Source organism: Mytilus edulis, chromosome 10 (genome assembly GCF_963676685.1).
Source record: "Mytilus edulis chromosome 10, xbMytEdul2.2, whole genome shotgun sequence".
In the NCBI taxonomy this organism is placed as follows: domain Eukaryota; kingdom Metazoa; phylum Mollusca; class Bivalvia; order Mytilida; family Mytilidae; genus Mytilus; species Mytilus edulis.
The window spans coordinates 4703044-4723986 of record NC_092353.1 but is presented as its reverse complement, the minus strand read 5'-3'; the positions used below and the strand labels follow the sequence as shown (position 1 = coordinate 4723986).

At 31.6% G+C, this 20943-nt stretch overlaps 1 long non-coding RNA gene across 1 annotated transcript; it reads left to right on the top strand.

Moving 5' to 3' along the window:
* Positions 1-16263: 16263 nt before the first annotated feature.
* LOC139493194 (uncharacterized) lies at positions 16264-18778 on the top strand. Its single transcript, XR_011656943.1, has 2 exons — positions 16264-17823; positions 18425-18778. It is a non-coding gene; the product is annotated as an uncharacterized lncRNA (long non-coding RNA).
* Positions 18779-20943: the final 2165 nt, after the last annotated feature.

The following is a 20943-nucleotide window of genomic DNA, read 5'->3' as shown; positions in this document are numbered from 1 at the left end:
AACCATTTTCGTCTAAAAGTACATTTTTGAAACAGACTATAGCATTTCAAAATATGGAATATGTGTAAATATTTGTGTTTTAACATCGATTACTGTTTGTTAACTACAAAATGGCATGCTTATTATTGTTCTTTTAGTTTGTTATTCGTGTGAACACTTCAATGTTCGAAGGGGGTCATTTCCGCACATTTTCGCTGAATTTGGTAATTTCGAAAACAGCACTTGGGTCGAGATTGTTATGTTTAAAAATCGATTTATATTCACAAACTCTAGACGTGTAATTACTCTTTTCGAACAAATCAGCAGAACTTCAGAAATTGACATATTCGTTCCTCAGTAAGTCAAAAGTCGAGCCCACCCTTGTTTCTAAAGGTAAAACACAATACAAATACGAAACAGACTATAACTTAAAAACTAGATAATCAATATTTCATTTGTCACAAAAAAATACGGTTTCACATCAAATGTCAAGTAAAATGACTGTTTTTGACACTTTTTGAGCACTATGATAAAGAAATGTCGATGCTGTATACGGTATTTAATACTTTCTTGTATCGTGCAATTCATAGTGCGTTAGATGCACAAATATATATGCCACAAATAAATCATCTTCAAAACGTTCTGACATTACTCTCTGAATTTTCACAATTTTTTATAGGAGGTGACCCCAGTCGAAAAATGTGAAGAAAAAAAATCTGTTTTTTTGAGTAAATGCGGTACTGCTAAAAAGGGCCGTAAGATAATGCCCACTTTCTCCAATGATTCTTTATATATCATCAAGTACTGATTATATTGATACCAAAACCAATCCAATATGTAACTACTACGGTGAATTTTGAACAACCGTTTTAAATGAAACCATTTTCGTCTAAAAGTACATTTTTGAAACAGACTATAGCATTTCAAAATATGGAATATGTGTAAATATTTGTGTTTTAACATCGATTACTGTTTGTTAACTACAAAATGGCATGCTTATTATTGTTCTTTTAGTTTGTTATTCGTGTGAACACTTCAATGTTCGAAGGGGGTCATTTCCGCACATTTTCGCTGAATTTGGTAATTTCGAAAACAGCACTTGGGTCGAGATTGTTATGTTTAAAAATCGATTTATATTCACAAACTCTAGACGTGTAATTACTCTTTTCGAACAAATCAGCAGAACTTCAGAAATTGACATATTCGTTCCTCAGTAAGTCAAAAGTCGAGCCCACCCTTGTTTCTAAAGGTAAAACACAATACAAATACGAAACAGACTATAACTTAAAAACTAGATAATCAATATTTCATTTGTCACAAAAAAATACGGTTTCACATCAAATGTCAAGTAAAATGACTGTTTTTGACACTTTTTGAGCACTATGATAAAGAAATGTCGATGCTGTATACGGTATTTAATACTTTCTTGTATCGTGCAATTCATAGTGCGTTAGATGCACAAATATATATGCCACAAATAAATCATCTTCAAAACGTTCTGACATTACTCTCTGAATTTTCACAATTTTTTATAGGAGGTGACCCCAGTCGAAAAATGTGAAGAAAAAAAATCTGTTTTTTTGAGTAAATGCGGTACTGCTAAAAAGGGCCGTAAGATAATGCCCACTTTCTCCAATGATTCTTTATATATCATCAAGTACTGATTATATTGATACCAAAACCAATCCAATATGTAACTACTACGGTGAATTTTGAACAACCGTTTTAAATGAAACCATTTTGTCTAAAAGTACATTTTTGAAACAGACTATAGCATTTCAAAATATGGAATATGTGTAAATATTTGTGTTTTAACATCGATTACTGTTTGTTAACTACAAAATGGCATGCTTATTATTGTTCTTTTAGTTTGTTATTCGTGTGAACACTTCAATGTTCGAAGGGGGTCATTTCCGCACATTTTCGCTGAATTTGGTAATTTCGAAAACAGCACTTGGGTCGAGATTGTTATGTTTAAAAATCGATTTATATTCACAAACTCTAGACGTGTAATTACTCTTTTCGAACAAATCAGCAGAACTTCAGAAATTGACATATTCGTTCCTCAGTAAGTCAAAAGTCGAGCCCACCCTTGTTTCTAAAGGTAAAACACAATACAAATACGAAACAGACTATAACTTAAAAACTAGATAATCAATATTTCATTTGTCACAAAAAAATACGGTTTCACATCAAATGTCAAGTAAAATGACTGTTTTTGACACTTTTTGAGCACTATGATAAAGAAATGTCGATGCTGTATACAGTATTTAATACTTTCTTGTATCGTGCAATTCATAGTGCGTTAGATGCACAAATATATATGCCACAAATAAATCATCTTCAAAACGTTCTGACATTACTCTCTGAATTTTCACAATTTTTTATAGGAGGTGACCCCAGTCGAAAAATGTGAAGAAAAAAAATCTGTTTTTTTGAGTAAATGCGGTACTGCTAAAAAGGGCCGTAAGATAATGCCCACTTTCTCCAATGATTCTTTATATATCATCAAGTACTGATTATATTGATACCAAAACCAATCCAATATGTAACTACTACGGTGAATTTTGAACAACCGTTTTAAATGAAACCATTTTCGTCTAAAAGTACATTTTTGAAACAGACTATAGCATTTCAAAATATGGAATATGTGTAAATATTTGTGTTTTAACATCGATTACTGTTTGTTAACTACAAAATGGCATGCTTATTATTGTTCTTTTAGTTTGTTATTCGTGTGAACACTTCAATGTTCGAAGGGGGTCATTTCCGCACATTTTCGCTGAATTTGGTAATTTCGAAAACAGCACTTGGGTCGAGATTGTTATGTTTAAAAATCGATTTATATTCACAAACTCTAGACGTGTAATTACTCTTTTCGAACAAATCAGCAGAACTTCAGAAATTGACATATTCGTTCCTCAGTAAGTCAAAAGTCGAGCCCACCCTTGTTTCTAAAGGTAAAACACAATACAAATACGAAACAGACTATAACTTAAAAACTAGATAATCAATATTTCATTTGTCACAAAAAAATACGGTTTCACATCAAATGTCAAGTAAAATGACTGTTTTTGACACTTTTTGAGCACTATGATAAAGAAATGTCGATGCTGTATACAGTATTTAATACTTTCTTGTATCGTGCAATTCATAGTGCGTTAGATGCACAAATATATATGCCACAAATAAATCATCTTCAAAACGTTCTGACATTACTCTCTGAATTTTCACAATTTTTTATAGGAGGTGACCCCAGTCGAAAAATGTGAAGAAAAAAAATCTGTTTTTTTGAGTAAATGCGGTACTGCTAAAAAGGGCCGTAAGATAATGCCCACTTTCTCCAATGATTCTTTATATATCATCAAGTACTGATTATATTGATACCAAAACCAATCCAATATGTAACTACTACGGTGAATTTTGAACAACCGTTTTAAATGAAACCATTTTCGTCTAAAAGTACATTTTTGAAACAGACTATAGCATTTCAAAATATGGAATATGTGTAAATATTTGTGTTTTAACATCGATTACTGTTTGTTAACTACAAAATGGCATGCTTATTATTGTTCTTTTAGTTTGTTATTCGTGTGAACACTTCAATGTTCGAAGGGGGTCATTTCCGCACATTTTCGCTGAATTTGGTAATTTCGAAAACAGCACTTGGGTCGAGATTGTTATGTTTAAAAATCGATTTATATTCACAAACTCTAGACGTGTAATTACTCTTTTCGAACAAATCAGCAGAACTTCAGAAATTGACATATTCGTTCCTCAGTAAGTCAAAAGTCGAGCCCACCCTTGTTTCTAAAGGTAAAACACAATACAAATACGAAACAGACTATAACTTAAAAACTAGATAATCAATATTTCATTTGTCACAAAAAAATACGGTTTCACATCAAATGTCAAGTAAAATGACTGTTTTTGACACTTTTTGAGCACTATGATAAAGAAATGTCGATGCTGTATACGGTATTTAATACTTTCTTGTATCGTGCAATTCATAGTGCGTTAGATGCACAAATATATATGCCACAAATAAATCATCTTCAAAACGTTCTGACATTACTCTCTGAATTTTCACAATTTTTTATAGGAGGTGACCCCAGTCGAAAAATGTGAAGAAAAAAAATCTGTTTTTTTGAGTAAATGCGGTACTGCTAAAAAGGGCCGTAAGATAATGCCCACTTTCTCCAATGATTCTTTATATATCATCAAGTACTGATTATATTGATACCAAAACCAATCCAATATGTAACTACTACGGTGAATTTTGAACAACCGTTTTAAATGAAACCATTTTCGTCTAAAAGTACATTTTTGAAACAGACTATAGCATTTCAAAATATGGAATATGTGTAAATATTTGTGTTTTAACATCGATTACTGTTTGTTAACTACAAAATGGCATGCTTATTATTGTTCTTTTAGTTTGTTATTCGTGTGAACACTTCAATGTTCGAAGGGGGTCATTTCCGCACATTTTCGCTGAATTTGGTAATTTCGAAAACAGCACTTGGGTCGAGATTGTTATGTTTAAAAATCGATTTATATTCACAAACTCTAGACGTGTAATTACTCTTTTCGAACAAATCAGCAGAACTTCAGAAATTGACATATTCGTTCCTCAGTAAGTCAAAAGTCGAGCCCACCCTTGTTTCTAAAGGTAAAACACAATACAAATACGAAACAGACTATAACTTAAAAACTAGATAATCAATATTTCATTTGTCACAAAAAAATACGGTTTCACATCAAATGTCAAGTAAAATGACTGTTTTTGACACTTTTTGAGCACTATGATAAAGAAATGTCGATGCTGTATACGGTATTTAATACTTTCTTGTATCGTGCAATTCATAGTGCGTTAGATGCACAAATATATATGCCACAAATAAATCATCTTCAAAACGTTCTGACATTACTCTCTGAATTTTCACAATTTTTTATAGGAGGTGACCCCAGTCGAAAAATGTGAAGAAAAAAAATCTGTTTTTTTGAGTAAATGCGGTACTGCTAAAAAGGGCCGTAAGATAATGCCCACTTTCTCCAATGATTCTTTATATATCATCAAGTACTGATTATATTGATACCAAAACCAATCCAATATGTAACTACTACGGTGAATTTTGAACAACCGTTTTAAATGAAACCATTTTCGTCTAAAAGTACATTTTTGAAACAGACTATAGCATTTCAAAATATGGAATATGTGTAAATATTTGTGTTTTAACATCGATTACTGTTTGTTAACTACAAAATGGCATGCTTATTATTGTTCTTTTAGTTTGTTATTCGTGTGAACACTTCAATGTTCGAAGGGGGTCATTTCCGCACATTTTCGCTGAATTTGGTAATTTCGAAAACAGCACTTGGGTCGAGATTGTTATGTTTAAAAATCGATTTATATTCACAAACTCTAGACGTGTAATTACTCTTTTCGAACAAATCAGCAGAACTTCAGAAATTGACATATTCGTTCCTCAGTAAGTCAAAAGTCGAGCCCACCCTTGTTTCTAAAGGTAAAACACAATACAAATACGAAACAGACTATAACTTAAAAACTAGATAATCAATATTTCATTTGTCACAAAAAAATACGGTTTCACATCAAATGTCAAGTAAAATGACTGTTTTTGACACTTTTTGAGCACTATGATAAAGAAATGTCGATGCTGTATACGGTATTTAATACTTTCTTGTATCGTGCAATTCATAGTGCGTTAGATGCACAAATATATATGCCACAAATAAATCATCTTCAAAACGTTCTGACATTACTCTCTGAATTTTCACAATTTTTTATAGGAGGTGACCCCAGTCGAAAAATGTGAAGAAAAAAAATCTGTTTTTTTGAGTAAATGCGGTACTGCTAAAAAGGGCCGTAAGATAATGCCCACTTTCTCCAATGATTCTTTATATATCATCAAGTACTGATTATATTGATACCAAAACCAATCCAATATGTAACTACTACGGTGAATTTTGAACAACCGTTTTAAATGAAACCATTTTCGTCTAAAAGTACATTTTTGAAACAGACTATAGCATTTCAAAATATGGAATATGTGTAAATATTTGTGTTTTAACATCGATTACTGTTTGTTAACTACAAAATGGCATGCTTATTATTGTTCTTTTAGTTTGTTATTCGTGTGAACACTTCAATGTTCGAAGGGGGTCATTTCCGCACATTTTCGCTGAATTTGGTAATTTCGAAAACAGCACTTGGGTCGAGATTGTTATGTTTAAAAATCGATTTATATTCACAAACTCTAGACGTGTAATTACTCTTTTCGAACAAATCAGCAGAACTTCAGAAATTGACATATTCGTTCCTCAGTAAGTCAAAAGTCGAGCCCACCCTTGTTTCTAAAGGTAAAACACAATACAAATACGAAACAGACTATAACTTAAAAACTAGATAATCAATATTTCATTTGTCACAAAAAAATACGGTTTCACATCAAATGTCAAGTAAAATGACTGTTTTTGACACTTTTTGAGCACTATGATAAAGAAATGTCGATGCTGTATACGGTATTTAATACTTTCTTGTATCGTGCAATTCATAGTGCGTTAGATGCACAAATATATATGCCACAAATAAATCATCTTCAAAACGTTCTGACATTACTCTCTGAATTTTCACAATTTTTTATAGGAGGTGACCCCAGTCGAAAAATGTGAAGAAAAAAAATCTGTTTTTTTGAGTAAATGCGGTACTGCTAAAAAGGGCCGTAAGATAATGCCCACTTTCTCCAATGATTCTTTATATATCATCAAGTACTGATTATATTGATACCAAAACCAATCCAATATGTAACTACTACGGTGAATTTTGAACAACCGTTTTAAATGAAACCATTTTCGTCTAAAAGTACATTTTTGAAACAGACTATAGCATTTCAAAATATGGAATATGTGTAAATATTTGTGTTTTAACATCGATTACTGTTTGTTAACTACAAAATGGCATGCTTATTATTGTTCTTTTAGTTTGTTATTCGTGTGAACACTTCAATGTTCGAAGGGGGTCATTTCCGCACATTTTCGCTGAATTTGGTAATTTCGAAAACAGCACTTGGGTCGAGATTGTTATGTTTAAAAATCGATTTATATTCACAAACTCTAGACGTGTAATTACTCTTTTCGAACAAATCAGCAGAACTTCAGAAATTGACATATTCGTTCCTCAGTAAGTCAAAAGTCGAGCCCACCCTTGTTTCTAAAGGTAAAACACAATACAAATACGAAACAGACTATAACTTAAAAACTAGATAATCAATATTTCATTTGTCACAAAAAAATACGGTTTCACATCAAATGTCAAGTAAAATGACTGTTTTTGACACTTTTTGAGCACTATGATAAAGAAATGTCGATGCTGTATACGGTATTTAATACTTTCTTGTATCGTGCAATTCATAGTGCGTTAGATGCACAAATATATATGCCACAAATAAATCATCTTCAAAACGTTCTGACATTACTCTCTGAATTTTCACAATTTTTTATAGGAGGTGACCCCAGTCGAAAAATGTGAAGAAAAAAAATCTGTTTTTTTGAGTAAATGCGGTACTGCTAAAAAGGGCCGTAAGATAATGCCCACTTTCTCCAATGATTCTTTATATATCATCAAGTACTGATTATATTGATACCAAAACCAATCCAATATGTAACTACTACGGTGAATTTTGAACAACCGTTTTAAATGAAACCATTTTCGTCTAAAAGTACATTTTTGAAACAGACTATAGCATTTCAAAATATGGAATATGTGTAAATATTTGTGTTTTAACATCGATTACTGTTTGTTAACTACAAAATGGCATGCTTATTATTGTTCTTTTAGTTTGTTATTCGTGTGAACACTTCAATGTTCGAAGGGGGTCATTTCCGCACATTTTCGCTGAATTTGGTAATTTCGAAAACAGCACTTGGGTCGAGATTGTTATGTTTAAAAATCGATTTATATTCACAAACTCTAGACGTGTAATTACTCTTTTCGAACAAATCAGCAGAACTTCAGAAATTGACATATTCGTTCCTCAGTAAGTCAAAAGTCGAGCCCACCCTTGTTTCTAAAGGTAAAACACAATACAAATACGAAACAGACTATAACTTAAAAACTAGATAATCAATATTTCATTTGTCACAAAAAAATACGGTTTCACATCAAATGTCAAGTAAAATGACTGTTTTTGACACTTTTTGAGCACTATGATAAAGAAATGTCGATGCTGTATACGGTATTTAATACTTTCTTGTATCGTGCAATTCATAGTGCGTTAGATGCACAAATATATATGCCACAAATAAATCATCTTCAAAACGTTCTGACATTACTCTCTGAATTTTCACAATTTTTTATAGGAGGTGACCCCAGTCGAAAAATGTGAAGAAAAAAAATCTGTTTTTTTGAGTAAATGCGGTACTGCTAAAAAGGGCCGTAAGATAATGCCCACTTTCTCCAATGATTCTTTATATATCATCAAGTACTGATTATATTGATACCAAAACCAATCCAATATGTAACTACTACGGTGAATTTTGAACAACCGTTTTAAATGAAACCATTTTCGTCTAAAAGTACATTTTTGAAACAGACTATAGCATTTCAAAATATGGAATATGTGTAAATATTTGTGTTTTAACATCGATTACTGTTTGTTAACTACAAAATGGCATGCTTATTATTGTTCTTTTAGTTTGTTATTCGTGTGAACACTTCAATGTTCGAAGGGGGTCATTTCCGCACATTTTCGCTGAATTTGGTAATTTCGAAAACAGCACTTGGGTCGAGATTGTTATGTTTAAAAATCGATTTATATTCACAAACTCTAGACGTGTAATTACTCTTTTCGAACAAATCAGCAGAACTTCAGAAATTGACATATTCGTTCCTCAGTAAGTCAAAAGTCGAGCCCACCCTTGTTTCTAAAGGTAAAACACAATACAAATACGAAACAGACTATAACTTAAAAACTAGATAATCAATATTTCATTTGTCACAAAAAAATACGGTTTCACATCAAATGTCAAGTAAAATGACTGTTTTTGACACTTTTTGAGCACTATGATAAAGAAATGTCGATGCTGTATAGATTGAAATAAACAATTAATTTCCCCATAGGCGACAATGGTAGCCTTTTTCGAGATACAGACTTTAGAAAGTTGATTTTTTTAACGAAACCTTGCTAGAATCAAAGAAAAGTTATTAGGACAGTATTTTTTGGTCCCAAAAATATAGGTTCGCGTTGCTTTTCTTAGCGTATTTTGTACTTATCTCCCATGCCTATCAATTTTGCCCTTAAAAATAGGTGTCTTGTCCTAGCATTGAAAAGTCATCTCAGTGCCTTTAGGGCTACGGAATAATTTTTATTTTGCCTTTTGTATAAAGCAGAGTGCACGAAGTCTCTAAAAATAAAAAATAACGGGCGCACATATCGACCAATCAGGATAAGCCATACTTTTAATTCTGAATACCATGTTATGCTCATAAAATGGCTGCGCCAATAAAATCTAATGGTGTATTGTAACCTATACGGTATTTAATACTTTCTTGTATCGTGCAATTCATAGTGCGTTAGATGCACAAATATATATGCCACAAATAAATCATCTTCAAAACGTTCTGACATTACTCTCTGAATTTTCACAATTTTTTATAGGAGGTGACCCCAGTCGAAAAATGTGAAGAAAAAAAATCTGTTTTTTTGAGTAAATGCGGTACTGCTAAAAAGGGCCGTAAGATAATGCCCACTTTCTCCAATGATTCTTTATATATCATCAAGTACTGATTATATTGATACCAAAACCAATCCAATATGTAACTACTACAGTGAATTTTGAACAACCGTTTTAAATGAAACCATTTTCGTCTAAAAGTACATTTTTGAAACAGACTATAGCATTTCAAAATATGGAATATGTGTAAATATTTGTGTTTTAACATCGATTACTGTTTGTTAACTACAAAATGGCATGCTTATTATTGTTCTTTTAGTTTGTTATTCGTGTGAACACTTCAATGTTCGAAGGGGGTCATTTCCGCACATTTTCGCTGAATTTGGTAATTTCGAAAACAGCACTTGGGTCGAGATTGTTATGTTTAAAAATCGATTTATATTCACAAACTCTAGACGTGTAATTACTCTTTTCGAACAAATCAGCAGAACTTCAGAAATTGACATATTCGTTCCTCAGTAAGTCAAAAGTCGAGCCCACCCTTGTTTCTAAAGGTAAAACACAATACAAATACGAAACAGACTATAACTTAAAAACTAGATAATCAATATTTCATTTGTCACAAAAAAATACGGTTTCACATCAAATGTCAAGTAAAATGACTGTTTTTGACACTTTTTGAGCACTATGACAAAGAAATGTCGATGCTGTATACGGTATTTAATACTTTCTTGTATCGTGCAATTCATAGTGCGTTAGATGCACAAATATATATGCCACAAATAAATCATCTTCAAAACGTTCTGACATTACTCTCTGAATTTTCACAATTTTTTATAGGAGGTTACCCCAGTCGAAAAATGTGAAGAAAAAAAATCTGTTTTTTTGAGTAAATGCGGTACTGCTAAAAAGGGCCGTAAGATAATGCCCACTTTCTCCAATGATTCTTTATATATCATCAAGTACTGATTATATTGATACCAAAACCAATCCAATATGTAACTACTACGGTGAATTTTGAACAACCGTTTTAAATGAAACCATTTTCGTCTAAAAGTACATTTTTGAAACAGACTATAGCATTTCAAAATATGGAATATGTGTAAATATTTGTGTTTTAACATCGATTACTGTTTGTTAACTACAAAATGGCATGCTTATTATTGTTCTTTTAGTTTGTTATTCGTGTGAACACTTCAATGTTCGAAGGGGGTCATTTCCGCACATTTTCGCTGAATTTGGTAATTTCGAAAACAGCACTTGGGTCGAGATTGTTATGTTTAAAAATCGATTTATATTCACAAACTCTAGACGTGTAATTACTCTTTTCGAACAAATCAGCAGAACTTCAGAAATTGACATATTCGTTCCTCAGTAAGTCAAAAGTCGAGCCCACCCTTGTTTCTAAAGGTAAAACACAATACAAATACGAAACAGACTATAACTTAAAAACTAGATAATCAATATTTCATTTGTCACAAAAAAAATACGGTTTCACATCAAATGTCAAGTAAAATGACTGTTTTTGACACTTTTTGAGCACTATGATAAAGAAATGTCGATGCTGTATACGGTATTTAATACTTTCTTGTATCGTGCAATTCATAGTGCGTTAGATGCACAAATATATATGCCACAAATAAATCATCTTCAAAACGTTCTGACATTACTCTCTGAATTTTCACAATTTTTTATAGGAGGTGACCCCAGTCGAAAAATGTGAAGAAAAAAAATCTGTTTTTTTGAGTAAATGCGGTACTGCTAAAAAGGGCCGTAAGATAATGCCCACTTTCTCCAATGATTCTTTATATATCATCAAGTACTGATTATATTGATACCAAAACCAATCCAATATGTAACTACTACGGTGAATTTTGAACAACCGTTTTAAATGAAACCATTTTCGTCTAAAAGTACATTTTTGAAACAATCTATAGCATTTCAAAATATGGAATATGTGTAAATATTTGTGTTTTAACATCGATTACTGTTTGTTAACTACAAAATGGCATGCTTATTATTGTTCTTTTAGTTTGTTATTCGTGTGAACACTTCAATGTTCGAAGGGGGTCATTTCCGCACATTTTCGCTGAATTTGGTAATTTCGAAAACAGCACTTGGGTCGAGATTGTTATGTTTAAAAATCGATTTATATTCACAAACTCTAGACGTGTAATTACTCTTTTCGAACAAATCAGCAGAACTTCAGAAATTGACATATTCGTTCCTCAGTAAGTCAAAAGTCGAGCCCACCCTTGTTTCTAAAGGTAAAACACAATACAAATACGAAACAGACTATAACTTAAAAACTAGATAATCAATATTTCATTTGTCACAAAAAAATACGGTTTCACATCAAATGTCAAGTAAAATGACTGTTTTTGACACTTTTTGAGCACTATGATAAAGAAATGTCGATGCTGTATACGGTATTTAATACTTTCTTGTATCGTGCAATTCATAGTGCGTTAGATGCACAAATATATATGCCACAAATAAATCATCTTCAAAACGTTCTGACATTACTCTCTGAATTTTCACAATTTTTTATAGGAGGTGACCCCAGTCGAAAAATGTGAAGAAAAAAAATCTGTTTTTTTGAGTAAATGCGGTACTGCTAAAAAGGGCCGTAAGATAATGCCCACTTTCTCCAATGATTCTTTATATATCATCAAGTACTGATTATATTGATACCAAAACCAATCCAATATGTAACTACTACGGTGAATTTTGAACAACCGTTTTAAATGAAACCATTTTCGTCTAAAAGTACATTTTTGAAACAGACTATAGCATTTCAAAATATGGAATATGTGTAAATATTTGTGTTTTAACATCGATTACTGTTTGTTAACTACAAAATGGCGTGCTTATTATTGTTCTTTTAGTTTGTTATTCGTGTGAACACTTCAATGTTCGAAGGGGGTCATTTCCGCACATTTTCGCTGAATTTGGTAATTTCGAAAACAGCACTTGGGTCGAGATTGTTATGTTTAAAAATCGATTTATATTCACAAACTCTAGACGTGTAATTACTCTTTTCGAACAAATCAGCAGAACTTCAGAAATTGACACATAGCCAGAAATTAGTAGTGGTTTTGCTAATTAATATTCATAATATGTAAATGAGAATTGTACCACGTGATAGTACTTTGAACTGGACTGGCTTGATAGGCTTGAGATCATTAAAATCTTTAAAACACGGATATTATAAGTTGACCGTCACAGAGTCCTTATTTACAATCACTTTGATATTTCCGTAAAGTTGTCAGGCGGTCAAAATCAAAACAATGAACGCGAATTTAGTGAATTTTTCGTGCTTTCGTGAGTTTATTCTTCTTGAAATAGTGACATTTTAATTTTACGTGGGAACCTAGAGTTCAATGACTACACATACAAGGTTTGGACTTGCTTATTCTTTGGAAATTCAAGTTTCATATTTCACCCCGGCAACCTGTTTTTGTAATGACCTTGTAAGCCAATTTTCAACACGAAGTTTGCAAATTTGACGTTTCAGCCATTTTAGCCTGTATTTTACACTGCAATGTTAAAAGCCTCTCGCTTCGATTTTTAAAATAGCTCAGGAACCTGTATTTTTGCAACAACAGTCATTATGTTTCGTTTAAATGGTGTATATTGTTGTGTATATTCATTTTCTGCCCCGGCAACCTGTCTATCACTTAAATTAAAATTAAAACAGGCATTTTTTTCAAAATTCCCTATCATTTTAATGTAATTTCCGTGACCCGTATCCGATTTCTTTAGTATAATATTCAAATAAGCAAAGTGGCGTTGATTTCTGGATATGATATTCGTTCCTCAGTAAGTCAAAAGTCGAGCCCACCCTTGTTTCTAAAGGTAAAACACAATACAAATACGAAACAGACTATAACTTAAAAACTAGATAATCAATATTTCATTTGTCACAAAAAAATACGGTTTCACATCAAATGTCAAGTAAAATGACTGTTTTTGACACTTTTTGAGCACTATGATAAAGAAATGTCGATGCTGTATACGGTATTTAATACTTTCTTGTATCGTGCAATTCATAGTGCGTTAGATGCACAAATATATATGCCACAAATAAATCATCTTCAAAACGTTCTGACATTACTCTCTGAATTTTCACAATTTTTTATAGGAGGTGACCCCAGTCGAAAAATGTGAAGAAAAAAATCTGTTTTTTTGAGTAAATGCGGTACTGCTAAAAAGGGCCGTAAGATAATGCCCACTTTCTCCAATGATTCTTTATATATCATCAAGTACTGATTATATTGATACCAAAACCAATCCAATATGTAACTACTACGGTGAATTTTGAACAACCGTTTTAAATGAAACCATTTTCGTCTAAAAGTACATTTTTGAAACAGACTATAGCATTTCAAAATATGGAATATGTGTAAATATTTGTGTTTTAACATCGATTACTGTTTGTTAACTACAAAATGGCATGCTTATTATTGTTCTTTTAGTTTGTTATTCGTGTGAACACTTCAATGTTCGAAGGGGGTCATTTCCGCACATTTTCGCTGAATTTGGTAATTTCGAAAACAGCACTTGGGTCGAGATTGTTATGTTTAAAAATCGATTTATATTCACAAACTCTAGACGTGTAATTACTCTTTTCGAACAAATCAGCAGAACTTCAGAAATTGACATATTCGTTCCTCAGTAAGTCAAAAGTCGAGCCCACCCTTGTTTCTAAAGGTAAAACACAATACAAATACGAAACAGACTATAACTTAAAAACTAGATAATCAATATTTCATTTGTCACAAAAAAATACGGTTTCACATCAAATGTCAAGTAAAATGACTGTTTTTGACACTTTTTGAGCACTATGATAAAGAAATGTCGATGCTGTATACGGTATTTAATACTTTCTTGTATCGTGCAATTCATAGTGCGTTAGATGCACAAATATATATGCCACAAATAAATCATCTTCAAAACGTTCTGACATTACTCTCTGAATTTTCACAATTTTTTATAGGAGGTGACCCCAGTCGAAAAATGTGAAGAAAAAAAATCTGTTTTTTTGAGTAAATGCGGTACTGCTAAAAAGGGCCGTAAGATAATGCCCACTTTCTCCAATGATTCTTTATATATCATCAAGTACTGATTATATTGATACCAAAATCAATCCAATATGTAACTACTACGGTGAATTTTGAACAACCGTTTTAAATGAAACCATTTTCGTCTAAAAGTACATTTTTGAAACAGACTATAGCATTTCAAAATATGGAATATGTGTAAATATTTGTGTTTTAACATCGATTACTGTTTGTTAACTACAAAATGGCATGCTTATTATTGTTCTTTTAGTTTGTTATTCGTGTGAACACTTCAATGTTCGAAGGGGGTCATTTCCGCACATTTTCGCTGAATTTGGTAATTTCGAAAACAGCACTTGGGTCGAGATTGTTATGTTTAAAAATCGATTTATATTCACAAACTCTAGACGTGTAATTACTCTTTTCGAACAAATCAGCAGAACTTCAGAAATTGACATATTCGTTCCTCAGTAAGTCAAAAGTCGAGCCCACCCTTGTTTCTAAAGGTAAAACACAATACAAATACGAAACAGACTATAACTTAAAAACTAGATAATCAATATTTCATTTGTCACAAAAAAATACGGTTTCACATCAAATGTCAAGTAAAATGACTGTTTTTGACACTTTTTGAGCACTATGATAAAGAAATGTCGATGCTGTATACGGTATTTAATACTTTCTTGTATCGTGCAATTCATAGTGCGTTAGATGCACAAATATATATGCCACAAATAAATCATCTTCAAAACGTTCTGACATTACTCTCTGAATTTTCACAATTTTTTATAGGAGGTGACCCCAGTCGAAAAATGTGAAGAAAAAAAATCTGTTTTTTTGAGTAAATGCGGTACTGCTAAAAAGGGCCGTAAGATAATGCCCACTTTCTCCAATGATTCTTTATATATCATCAAGTACTGATTATATTGATACCAAAACCAATCCAATATGTAACTACTACGGTGAATTTTGAACAACCGTTTTAAATGAAACCATTTTCGTCTAAAAGTACATTTTTGAAACAGACTATAGCATTTCAAAATATGGAATATGTGTAAATATTTGTGTTTTAACATCGATTACTGTTTGTTAACTACAAAATGGCATGCTTATTATTGTTCTTTTAGTTTGTTTTTCGTGTGAACACTTCAATGTTCGAAGGGGGTCATTTCCGCACATTTTCGCTGAATTTGGTAATTTCGAAAACAGCACTTGGGTCGAGATTGTTATGTTTAAAAATCGATTTATATTCACAAACTCTAGACGTGTAATTACTCTTTTCGAACAAATCAGCAGAACTTCAGAAATTGACATATTCGTTCCTCAGTAAGTCAAAAGTCGAGCCCACCCTTGTTTCTAAAGGTAAAACACAATACAAATACGAAACAGACTATAACTTAAAAACTAGATAATCAATATTTCATTTGTCACAAAAAAATACGGTTTCACATCAAATGTCAAGTAAAATGACTGTTTTTGACACTTTTTGAGCACTATGATAAAGAAATGTCGATGCTGTTGTAGCGGGCAGGGGCTTGAAATGCTTCGACCCAAGAGTTTTTACTCAAATTATATGAGTAGTTTGTAAATAACAAAGTCAGTATGACAAGATATGAGCTGGTCAGTATAATATAGGCATTTGCTAAAAGTCACGTAAATAAATTTCTATCTTTTATTCATTTCTAGAATCATATATTTTCATTTATATTCAAGATAAACAACAATTTAAACTAGTAATATACTTAAACTATAGACTTAAATGATATGACAAGAATCTATTCAGTATGATACATGTACAAAGTTATCTCTACACTCAAGAGATATTCATTAACTTATCTCTAAACTCAAGAGATATTTATTAACTTATCTCTACACTCAAGAGATAATATGTTGGTGTGTCAGAAAAATACATAAAAAGGCTGAGTCCTGCTATCTTAATAATAAAATAAATTACCCTAAGAGAAAATCCTAACTTGAAGTGAATTTAGTCAGAAGACCTCTTTCTGACATATTTATATATAGTTGTAACTGATACCTCACCAGTTACATAAAAGAAATGTTTATTATTATTAGTTATATATTCAGAGCCTTTCCTGAATAACTAACAATGAAATACAGTTTATACCATACATAAACTGTATTGTTTATTATAATTTCCAGACTTTTAGGAAATTATCCCTTACTTGTCAAATGTTTTCTTATTTAATCCTATTTATTACAAAATGACAAACGTTAACAGTAAATATAAACTTCAATGAACAATTCCAATAATCCTAACTTTAAAAGATAAACTAGAAATAAAACTTCAAAAAGTCCGTTAAAATGAAATATTCCTTTTAAACTTTGAAAACGCTAATTTTACTATTTTCCTTTACAATTTAACCTTTAAATAAATGAAGTTTCTAAGAAAATTTAACCATTTTTACTGAAATAATTTACGAGCAAATAAAATACTAACTGTAAGAACCAAAAGTTTTAGCAGAACTGACGACCAAGCGTCGAAATTACGTCAATGTTGGATTGTTGGATTGTTGGATGGTTGGATGGTTGGATTGTTGGATCGCGCGCTTGCCGTCCAACCAAATATTTGAATTCTTCAATAAATTACAAAAATCACAATAATATACAATTTAAGTAACCTTTACATAATAAACAAAGTTTGCATGGTACTAAACGAATTTCTATGGTAACTAAAAATACAACAATATATACAGCGCCACCGGAAGTCACAATACGTAAACAACATTGCGAAAAGTTATGTGTGTCACCGGCGGACCAAAATGTTAAATATCAAGGAAAGTGAGCATTAACATCTACAAAACATTGAAGACGTTGACTACAAATACTAAAAGGAATTACAAGAAGTATGTGAAAACAGTTGCCAACACGTAAAAATAGTGTTTTTATTGAACAATCGTTCAAAGTGACACATGGGTTCTACTGCGCATGTCAGTACATTTCATTCATAAAATTCAAGCACAGGTGCGTGGAATTTACTACGATTTACTACAGTTTCTACAATTGGATCATCACAAAAATACAAGACATACAGTTGGATTATTAAGTGGATTATTACTATGAACTGGTAAATTATTGTACATGAACTTCAACTGGTTTATCAAATATATTCAAATGACAGTAATTCAATATTTCTACAAGAATCATAATATTATAATTGTTCTTACTATACTTATTAAATGTTAATTAAAACTTATTTGCTTTAATTATCATATGTTCCAGACTACAAGTATTACAAGTAGTATAATACAAGTTATTTCGCACAGTTACTGTTTCCTACATAATAGCTTTCATAAAGAAATACAGAATATTAAACAGTATGCTATATTAATACCAATTTAAAACATGCATCAAAAATATCTAATTACATGTCTATCACACGTCACAATAAAGTACCCTAGTCGTCGTACTCTACATTTTACCCCCTTTCCATTATTTGCGTCCCCGCAAATACTTAAAACTTTTGCAAAAGATTCCATTTCAAATTTTTCTATGTCTTGAATACATATTCTTCTTAAAAAGAAATTATTTCTAAAACTGAATGAAATTAGCTTTCATATTAATACAATCTATGATTATAACACAAATACATCATAAATATAATACCAAATATGTAAAAATTATACATAATTATCATGATTATATTCTTTTTATATTATATTTTACAGATACACCTGAAGTTTCACCATTATGACCATCAGCACGAGGGCAGTAGATACCAAACAGACATATATATGTACCGAATATGGAAAATTACTGAACGTTATGAACAAACTGGAACATGGCTAAGAACCAGAGGTTTCTGAAGGAAAATTTTAGTTATCATGCAAACAGTACCAAAATATTTAAATATAAGTTAAAAAATACACCCAAAATTTAACTATTAACACTGAAAAGCTTTGACTATATCTAATATAAATAACTTTTCAACTTTCCAAAATGAATTTTCATTCTAAATTATTTTAACCTTTAATAACTTTTGATATTATCAATTCAAATAAACAATACCATAACATTGCCATAACATTTCTATTAAAAATTAAAATTACATGTACATCTTTATTCAATCTTAAATTAAATGTCTCTTCATGTAGCTACCAGGGACTTCTTCTGTTGTGTTCTTCTTTTGTGCAACTGGAGCATTGTTGCTACATGTACAAAATGTATTGTAGGGGGTGGTTCTGGTGTCAGATCTTTTTCTTTAGTAGTCAAATGTCTACCTATTTCTTCTTCGGATACCCTCTTTCCAGACTCTAAATTTGAGTCATGAAATTGCAGTCTTCTCATTGCAATTTGGTTATTTACATCAAGTGTGTCTTCACATTTTAATAGCATCTTTGGTTCATGTTCAACAACTTCTGCTAAACCAATTACTGTATCTTGATCATACATGTATTGGTTCATTATACTACATGTACTAGTATTACAAGTAACATCTTGGCTTATCTTAGCTTGGCTACTAATACTATTAACTAAACATGGTGCCATCACTAATTGAAATCTTTCTGAAAATTTCTCAGTGGGTTGTAAAATGCAATCTTGAACTGTTTCAGGAGAATCATCATCAAGTCGGTCAATGAAAACATCAACAAAATTTTCAGACCTTGGGGGAGTTTCATAGTAAGCTTCCCCATAAGTTTTTCGTATAAATTTATTTGTCTGGCCAATTTGTGTACAATGGACAGCATGACCACCAAGCAGTATAATTCCTTCTGTTAACTTTATGTCAGCAGGACCCCACTGAGATTTCATCAAAACGTCTAGTCCTAACAAAGCTTCATCTTCTATATTTGCAACTATCATTTCTGTATCTAAACATAAATTTCCTAATTTAATTTCAAAAATAGCTTTCCCTAGCTCCTTTAGGGGTTTGCCATCAGCACAAGCTAAAGTATTAGACTTTTCCAAGATTGGTCTATTAACATGAGGAATTTTATTAAAGGCATACACGGATAATACTGTCCGGACTGCCCCTGTATCTACAGTAAAATTAACCTCAGACCCTTGGATATGTCCTTCGACATAGACTCCATCACTTCGGAGTACTTGTCTTGCAATAACATTACTTGCAACTGATTGTTCACTTCCTAAAATTGGGTTAGAACAAACTAAATTTGTATCTTCTAAAGTGACAGAAGATATATTACTATTACTACTAGTTTCCTCTTTACTATTACTATTACTACTAGTTTCCTCTTTACTATTACTATTACTACTAGTTTCCTCTTTACTTTTACTATTACTATTGCATGTATTGCTAATATTTTCCTCTTTACTATAACTAATATTTTCCTTTTTACTATTGCTAATATTTTCCTCTTTACTATTACTAATATTTTCCTCTTTACTATTGCTAATATTTTCCTCTTTACTATTACTAATATTTTCCTCTTTACTATTGCTAATATTTTCCTCTTTACTATTACTAAAAGTTATACTGCTTGTTGGTTCACCTAAACCAATATTATCCAATTTATGACCGTTTTCATTAAACTTAAGGGCTAACTTCTGGTCAGCTGAGTTAACCCGTTCTAGTTTAATGTATATACGTCTGATCTAAATTCACCTTGTGACCTGCTACTATTATTGTCTTGGGGAGTGTAAGGATTATTTGTTTGTCTTGGAGGAGTGGTCTTGTTATTCCTATAATCTGTTACTCTATTGGGATTATTATAACATTTTCTGGCATAATGACCAGGTTGACCACAATAGTAACATTTTGGGATGTTTTCTGGGTTATTGTTTCTGTCCGAATTGTTCTTCCTATAATTCCCATTAGGAACATAGGGTGGGGCGTTGACATTGAAGGGCTGTCTGTCAAACTGTATCTCATCATTTCTTTTCTTATCTAGGTACATTTGATCAAACATCTTCTGTAATTCAGTTTTGGTTACTGAAATTACATCTTTTTCTGAACTTGTGGAATCTTGCTTGTTGAAATTGGTGTTCTCTTTCTTTCCTACAGTTTGATCTGATTTTTGAGAATTTTGTTTCTTCAGTTGCCTAACTTTGGAATTTTTTACTGAATTGCTCTCGTGTGTTTCAGATGTAGTCTCCTTATAGGTAATGACCTCTTGGACTGCTTCCTCTATGGTTTTGGGGTCTTTATGAAGCTCAAGATAAATTCTCGCTTCAGTATCCGACAGTCCCATCAAAAATCTTTGGAGCAAGTCTTCCTGCCTGATTT